This window comes from Podarcis melisellensis (assembly GCF_964234715.1).
Source record: "Podarcis melisellensis genome assembly, chromosome: 5".
Taxonomy (NCBI): Eukaryota; Metazoa; Chordata; class Lepidosauria; order Squamata; family Lacertidae; genus Podarcis; species Podarcis melisellensis.
The window spans coordinates 62651811-62659486 of NC_138537.1; positions in this window are offsets into that span (position 1 = coordinate 62651811).

Sequence of the window (7676 nt, forward strand, 5' to 3'; positions counted from 1 at the left end):
TAGCAAGGAACTGCCACTCCTTATCTTCCGTGGCTGTAGGCTTCCTTTTTCCCTGAACACTGATGCACAATTGCATCCTGTACTCACTATAGGTTTAAAAGAAAAGAATCTGTCTGGAAACATTATGGGCTCAGACACCACAACTGGGCTTCTACTCTACAACTGTAAAAACTGAATAAACCAGCAGCAGGCTTATGGAAACAACTTGATCATCAGAGATGACTTTTCACCACCACCTTAAAAAAAAAGCAGTGTATGGTCACAGCCACACAATGCACTTAAAGCACATTAAATTCCCCCCAAGGTATTCTGAGAACCATAGTTTACCCCACACAGCTATAAGCCCCAGTACCTTCAACAAACTATAGTTCCTGGCATTCTTGGGAGTAAATCATGCACTTTAAATGTATTGGAGAATGTCAATACTAGCTCTTACATTAGGCAGAGTGAGGGAGCCACCATAGGCAGCCACCATGGAGAGTTTTGGTATCATGGAAGAACATTTGTTAGTCTTTAATTAATTATAATTCTATTTTTATTTCCAATAAGAGTCACTTATGGGATTTTCTACCTCAGATGCCAGAATATCTTGTCAAGTCCTGGGTGTATCATGCAGCTTGACTTGGGAGAGGTGGACGTCACTGAGTTCCAAGGAATGGCTGCTGAAATCAGGACAATTCTGCTCATTCCCCAGATTCATTTCTTGGCTCTTGAAGCAGATCCAAACATAGGAGGGGGACCTTGTATGCAAGAATGCCCACCCTGAGGCCCTATGTTGTTGAACGCTGATTCCCATCAGCCTTAGGTGGCAAGGCCAGTGGTTGGGGATGATTGGAGATGTGGTCCAGCAACATCTGTAAGACCACAAGCTCTCCATCCGTGTCCTGAGATATACTAGTCCTAGATTGTTTAAGCAGCAGAGGAACCAGCATTTTGAAAAGCACATGGCAGCTACATGGAAACCACTGCAGTGGGTTTTTTTAGGTATGGGAGTGAAACCAGCTTCCACTCTGGAAGGCCTTCAAGAAGTTCACCGCAGTATTTTAAACAGGAGCTCAACAGAGGTACATGCATAGCAGATCTGGTTGGCACACGGCCCTTTGTTGTCTGCTCTGAAGGTTGCATTTTAAGAAAAATGATCTGTGGGAGGGAAAGTTGAACAAATAGAAGTATTATTAATAATATAAAGAATATTATTTATACCCTGTCCACCCAGCTGGGTCGCCCCAGACACCCTGGGTGGCTTCCGACACACATAGAAACATAATAAAACATCACACATTAAAAACTTTCCAATACCGGGCTGCTTTGAGATGTCTTCTAAAACTGGAACTAACAATGTCAGAAATGAATCCCACCCCCATTCAGAATTTCATGAGCCAGCTACAGCCACCTTTCAAATTTTGGGGTGCAATGGCTCCGCACTAGCCGTTTCCATCTGCTTCCCTCCTCTCCACTGTATCTCCATGAAAATATAATCAAGGGTGCAGGGGTAGACAAGGTGGAGCCTTGCAGATGTTGTGGACTACAATTCCCATCAGCCCCAGCCACCATAACCAACGGTCTGGGATAACGGTAGATGTAGTCCAAAATATCTGGAGCACACCCTGTTGGCTACCTTCATTATAGTGTACACAAGCAGGTAGGTAGATCAAGTATAGCTGTTCTTAGTTCTGGCAAGTATTTTTGCTAAAATGTTATTGACCACATCCACACTCCTCTTTAGATACATATCACTCATCTCCCTTTATATTCCTCTTAAACCGGCTTTCTTCTTTAAAATTTCCTCTACTAGTAAAGGTTATTCAGAACCATATTGGATGATGCTGATATAATTGCTCTGCCAATACTGCCTGCAAATGTAGCAGCAGATCACCTTTTAACTCCTAATGAGCCTAAAATTAAATTAGCAGCAGTGTGTTCTTGGCAGTGCTTATCTCCAGATCTAGATGACTGTTTATCTTAGCAATCAGAGGACTCAACTGCATACAGCTCAGGCAAGTGTCTGCAAATAGCCTCACTTATGCCATATTAGCACCCTTTGCAAATGGAGAAATAGGAATTAATCATACAGGCCTAGTTTGGTTCCTCTTTCTGCATGTTTGCCAATACATTTGTAATGTTATTAGAAAATGAGTCAATGTTCAGCATTAATTAGATGTGGGAAATGGAGCAGAAAAACCACATTTTAGCTGTTTTAATCAAGAGGAAATGTTCTAATGCTGGATACGGATTTAATGCAAAACTAAATATTTGACTCAAGATGGCTTATGCTAGTCAATTAGCCAGTGTTTGTCATCGTTTTCAAGATTAGTCGTTTAATGCTTCATTTGATATGGCTTTGCCACTCCTGGACAGAGAGCTGATTAATGACCCATTTTTTGCTATTATAGTGATTTCTGTGTCTATGCATTGTTAGACTGAAGGATCACACACTGTTTAACCATATACTTTATTTCTTTTTAGTCCATTGTATATCGCACGTAACCTGTGCAGAATACCACTAGGTGAAATACATTTTTACATCTGATGTTTTTTATTGTTTGATGTTTTTATTGGAATGCTGTGGTTTTCAGTCTGTATTCTGCTTTGTGATATTTTATGTAAAAATGCAGTAAGTAAGTAAGTAAAAGTGTAGAAAATATATCCACAAATGACTCCCCCTCCTTCCTTCCACAACCAACCAATAACAGTTAGAAGGCTTCTGGGAAGCTCAAAAGCTTGCTCACTTCTCTATGGTATTTAAAATGGTCTGACCATTAGACAGCTTTATGTATTTTTTTTCAAGGTAGAAAAAGTTACCTACCCTCCATCTCATGACTAAGGGGGTAGGGAGGCTTTGTGGGTGCCATGGAAAGAAATCTGCAGTTGTCTATTTTAAGGAAAATATTAAATTGTTGTCATAGCTGAAGGAGCGTCTCCACCCCCATGGTTCAGCCAGGACACTGAGGTCCAGCTCCAAGGGCCTTCTGGTGGTTCCTTCACTGCAAGAAGCAAAGCTACAGGGAACCAGGCAGAGGGCCTTCTCGGTAGTGGCACCCGCCCTGTAGAACGCCCTCCCATCAGATGTCAAGGAAATAAACAACTATCTGACTTTTAGAAGACATCTGAAGGCAGCCCTGTTTAGGGAAGTTTTTAATGTTTTATGTTTTATTGTATTTTTAATATTTTGTTGGAATCTGCCCAGAGTGGCTGGGGAAACCCAGTCAGATGAGTGGGGTATAAATATATTATTATTATTACACACACTGATATTTCAGGAGACTGTTGAAAAATGAATAGCTTAATGATTCATATCTTAAACTGAGGATATCTTTATCACTCCATTACAGAAGTCGGGGTGTTAGTATTCTATCATTTTAAACATAGATTCCACCCAAATTTAGTGTCAAGGAAAGCTGAATTTCACAACCCGTATACATAATGCAAATGACTCCTATATGCATACAGTGGTACCTCGGGTTACATACGCTTCAGGTTACATACGCTTCAGGTTACAGACTCCGCTAACCCAGAAATAGTACCTCAGGTTAAGAACTTTGCTTCAGGATGAGAACAGAAATCGTGCTCTGGCAGCGTGGCAGCAGCAGGAGGCCCCATTAGCTAAAGTGGTGCTTCAGGTTAAGAACAGTTTCAGGTTAAGAACGGACCTCTGGAATTAAGTACTTAACCCGAGGTACCACTGTATAGGCTAAATGGTAAGCAGAAGCAGATGGTCAAATATCCTCAAAACGACTCACAACAACTGTGAAAAAGGATGACAAAATAATCAAAGCATATACAGTGGTACCTCTGGTTACGTACTTAATTCGTTCCAGAGGTCCGTTCTTAACCTGAAACTGTTCTTAACCTGAAGCACCACTTTAGCTAATGGGGACTCCTGCTGCCACTGCGCTGCCACTGCACAATTTCTGTTCTCATCCTAAAGCAAAGTTCTTAACCTGAGGTAATATTTCTGGGTTAGCGGAGTCTGTAACCTGAAGTGTATGTAACCTGAAGCGTATGTAATCCAAGGTACCACTGTATATTGAAGCAAAAGGCAACATAACTATCCCCACAACCGATATAGGGAAAGAAGCAGTAGACTCGAGATTAAGGCCAAATCAACAGTGACCGGTGGTTGAGTCCCAAAGCCCTGCAAAACAAAGTGCTGTTTATTACATTTGTATTTTTTATTTATTTATTACATCTGTATACCACCCATCCAGTCAAGATCTTTGGGTGGCTTCCATAAATTGTAAAATAAAAAACTAGAGTGCATGCTTGCAACAAAAACCAAGATGAAAGAAACTATTACAGTAAAAAAACCAAAACTGTTTTATGATTGGAAAATGAAAAATACAAAACAGCCACCCATAACTGAGTTGCAGGCATGAAAAAGGATCAGTAAACACAAGTAACTGGAGGAGGATGAATGATTTACCACAGAATTTGTCTTCACCTGGCAGGCTTGCTATGTGCTGGATAATCAATGAGTCCATTGCGTGATACTAGAGAAAACAGTCAGGGGTAGAAGCTTGGCTAGAAATACCAAATATGTGTACATTGAGACAGTCTAGGACATTTTTACAGTTTATCTAATCAGAATGAATTGCAATCATTCAAGCCAAACCTGAACTTTAGCCTCTTTGGAAATGCAAGGACAGTTAGCTTACCTCTTTGCTTTTACACAGTGATTTCCCCTGAAATCAATTACATTCCTCTCAAATGTGTAAAAGGGGACTTTATTTTACTGTTTCAACTATTGTGTAAGGCAGGCATCCCCAACCTTTGGCCCGCCAGATGTTATGGACTACGATTCCCATCATCCCTGACCACTGGTCCTGTTAGCTAGGGATCATGGGAGTTGTAGGCCTGGTATAAGATGCCTGGTATAAGATGTAAATACATCCATTTATATATATCACAAGAAGAGAGAAAATTTGGGAAGATCTCATGAAAAAGGGAGTCTGTTGAAATTGGATTTGTACTTAGTGTCTTAGCTTGAATCTGATCCCCATTGCTTTCCTAACACTAGCCAAAGAACCTAACTTTAACTTCAGCTCATTTGTACTGAATGAGTGTGACTGACCCAAGGGGGAGATACATGGGGTCAGTGAAGAAGGGTGGTCCTTAGAACAGTGTTTCCCAACCTTGTGCCTCCAGCTGTTTTTGAACTACAACTCCCATCATCCCTGACTAGCAAGACCAGTGGCAAGGGATGATGGGAATTGTAGTCCAAAAACAGCTGGAGGCACAAGGTTGGGAAACACTGCCTTAGAAGACCTGGGACTGAGAAGCAGGAGTTCACAGGAGAGGGTGTTTCTTGTTCAGCCATTTCAATAGCAGGGGCAGTTTGGTGTGGTCCTGAGGGTCCCTCAAGTTCTTCGCCTGATCACAAAAGGCACCACAACTCCCTTATGGATAATACCATTATATTTCTTGGGTTTTCAAACCTTGGGACATTTGCAGAAGCAACGTTGTGAGAGCAGAACAAGCAGCACGTGTCTCAGTTGCCTGCTGGCCCAGGAGGACTGTTCCAGAAAAGTGAAGAGAGTCCAAGTCTGGCAGCCACTCGCAATAGGAGTGGTCCTTCTAAACCTCTTCTTGACTAGCCGGATGTGTGTGTGCCTATGTCCATTAAAATAAACACCTTTAGGGTTGAGGGAACACCCTCGCTGGTCCCTGCAGGTATCCATGTTGAGTGGTGTTTAGATTGCCTTGGATGGGGTTGGACTTTAGGAGGCTAAAGGAATCCTTGTTGGGAGTGGTTTTAAATCCAGCAGGGCCACTTGTGGCTCAGGTAGCCTTTGTATCACATAGAAGACATTTTATCAGCTTCAGCTGACCTACCAGCAATGGGCTGATCTAGGCAGAGATAGCCTGGCAACAGTTATTAAGCTCAAAGCAAAGTACTGGTTGTATCCTATAAAGTCCTAAATAGTACTCAGGACAGAGGTTACCTGAAAGACTGCCTTCTGTCGTATGTACCCGCTGGACCTTGAGATCTTCATCATAAGCCTTTCTCCAAGTTCCCTCACCTAACCAAGTAAGGTAGTTGGTTACAAGGGACAGGGCCTTTGTGGTGGTGGTGACAAGTTTCTAGAATGTTCTATCCAGAGAAGCTCTCCTGGTGGGTTATGGGCATTTATTCTCCTAGGCCTTTTAACTTACAGCAGCTCCATATATTTTTGTAGTTTTTTGTGGGTGCTTGTGCTTATACAGTGGTACCTCGGGTTAAGAACTGAATTCGTTCCGGAGGTCCGTTCTTAACCTGAAACTGTTCTTAACCTGAGGTACCACTTTAGCTAATGGGGCCTCCCACTGCCGCCGTGCCACCGGAGCACGATTTATGTTCTCATCCTGAAGCAAAGTTCTTAACCAGAGGTACTATTTCTGGGTTAGTGGAGTCTGTAACCTGAAGCGTCTGTAACCCGAGGTACCACTGTACTGACTTTTAGCTTGCTTTGGGGGGCTGATTTGTAATGTATGTAATTGATTTATCCTGCTTTTTTAAAGTTTATAAACCACTTGGAGGACTTAGTGCTGAGTGATGTAGAAAAATAACAAACAAATATAGAAGAAGAAGAAGAAGAGTTTGGATTTGATATCCCGCCTTTCACTCCCCTTCAGGAGTCTCAAAGCGGCTAACATTCTCCTTTCCCTTCCTCCCCCACAACAAACACTCTGTGAGGTGAGTGGGGCTGAGAGACTTCAGAGAAGTGTGACTGGCCCAAGGTCACCCAGCAGCTGCATGTGGAGGAGCGGAGACGCGAACCCGGTTCCCCAGATTATACATATAATAACCTTGATACTCCTTGATGCAGGACATCCAGTAGTGTTCAGATGCCAAGTAAAAACTTTTATTTTCTTTATCCTATGCCGGTGATGGGGAACTTGTAACTTTCCAGATGATGCTCTTTCCTTCCTGGAGGAGAAAAATGCACACAACTGCATGCAACATGTAGTTTGGCCCTTGATGCCTGCCATCCAAATGGAGTCAACATTAGAGTCAACTAGATCCTATCAACCCCCCTCCCAAATATTGTATAGTGAAGGGACTGGGGGAATCTGTGGCCCTCTAGATCAGGAGTTGCCAGTGTGACACTCCTGGATGCATAGACCCCACAAAGGCCTTTCCTGTCTATCATAGGGTCCACTCCCTCCACCTTTTCTCCTTGTGAAAATCTGTTGTAGCCAATAGATTAGGTTGTGATGCATTCTTGGAGGTGGTGTGTGTGCGCGCATTGCAGTTTCTCCCAAAAGTTTGACAATCTTTAGATGTTATTGGATTCCAGCTCCCGTCAGCCCCAGCCAGCATGGCCAATGGTCCAGAATGATGGGATCTGGGGAATAACAGCAGTTGGCAGGTGACGTCATAGGTTCCCCATCCCTAGCTTAAGGGATGACCAATTATAGAAGATCCCCCCTTTTTTTGCAAACTGTTTTAGCTGCTGCATTTGTCTATTACTTTTCTTTTAAACTATGCTGTTTAAAACTTTTGATGTTGGCCGCTGTTTATTTTACCCATTGATGGGATGGAAAAGTACTGTAAAAATATTGAATAAGCTGGTGGAGGAAGCAAGTAAGTAAGTAAGTTGTGGCTATAGCTGCCCTTAAGAGAGCATGGAGTAGGAAAATGTGTACTGGAGAACTATCAGCATTCGGAACAACTTGGCAATGGGAGTTGTTTTCAA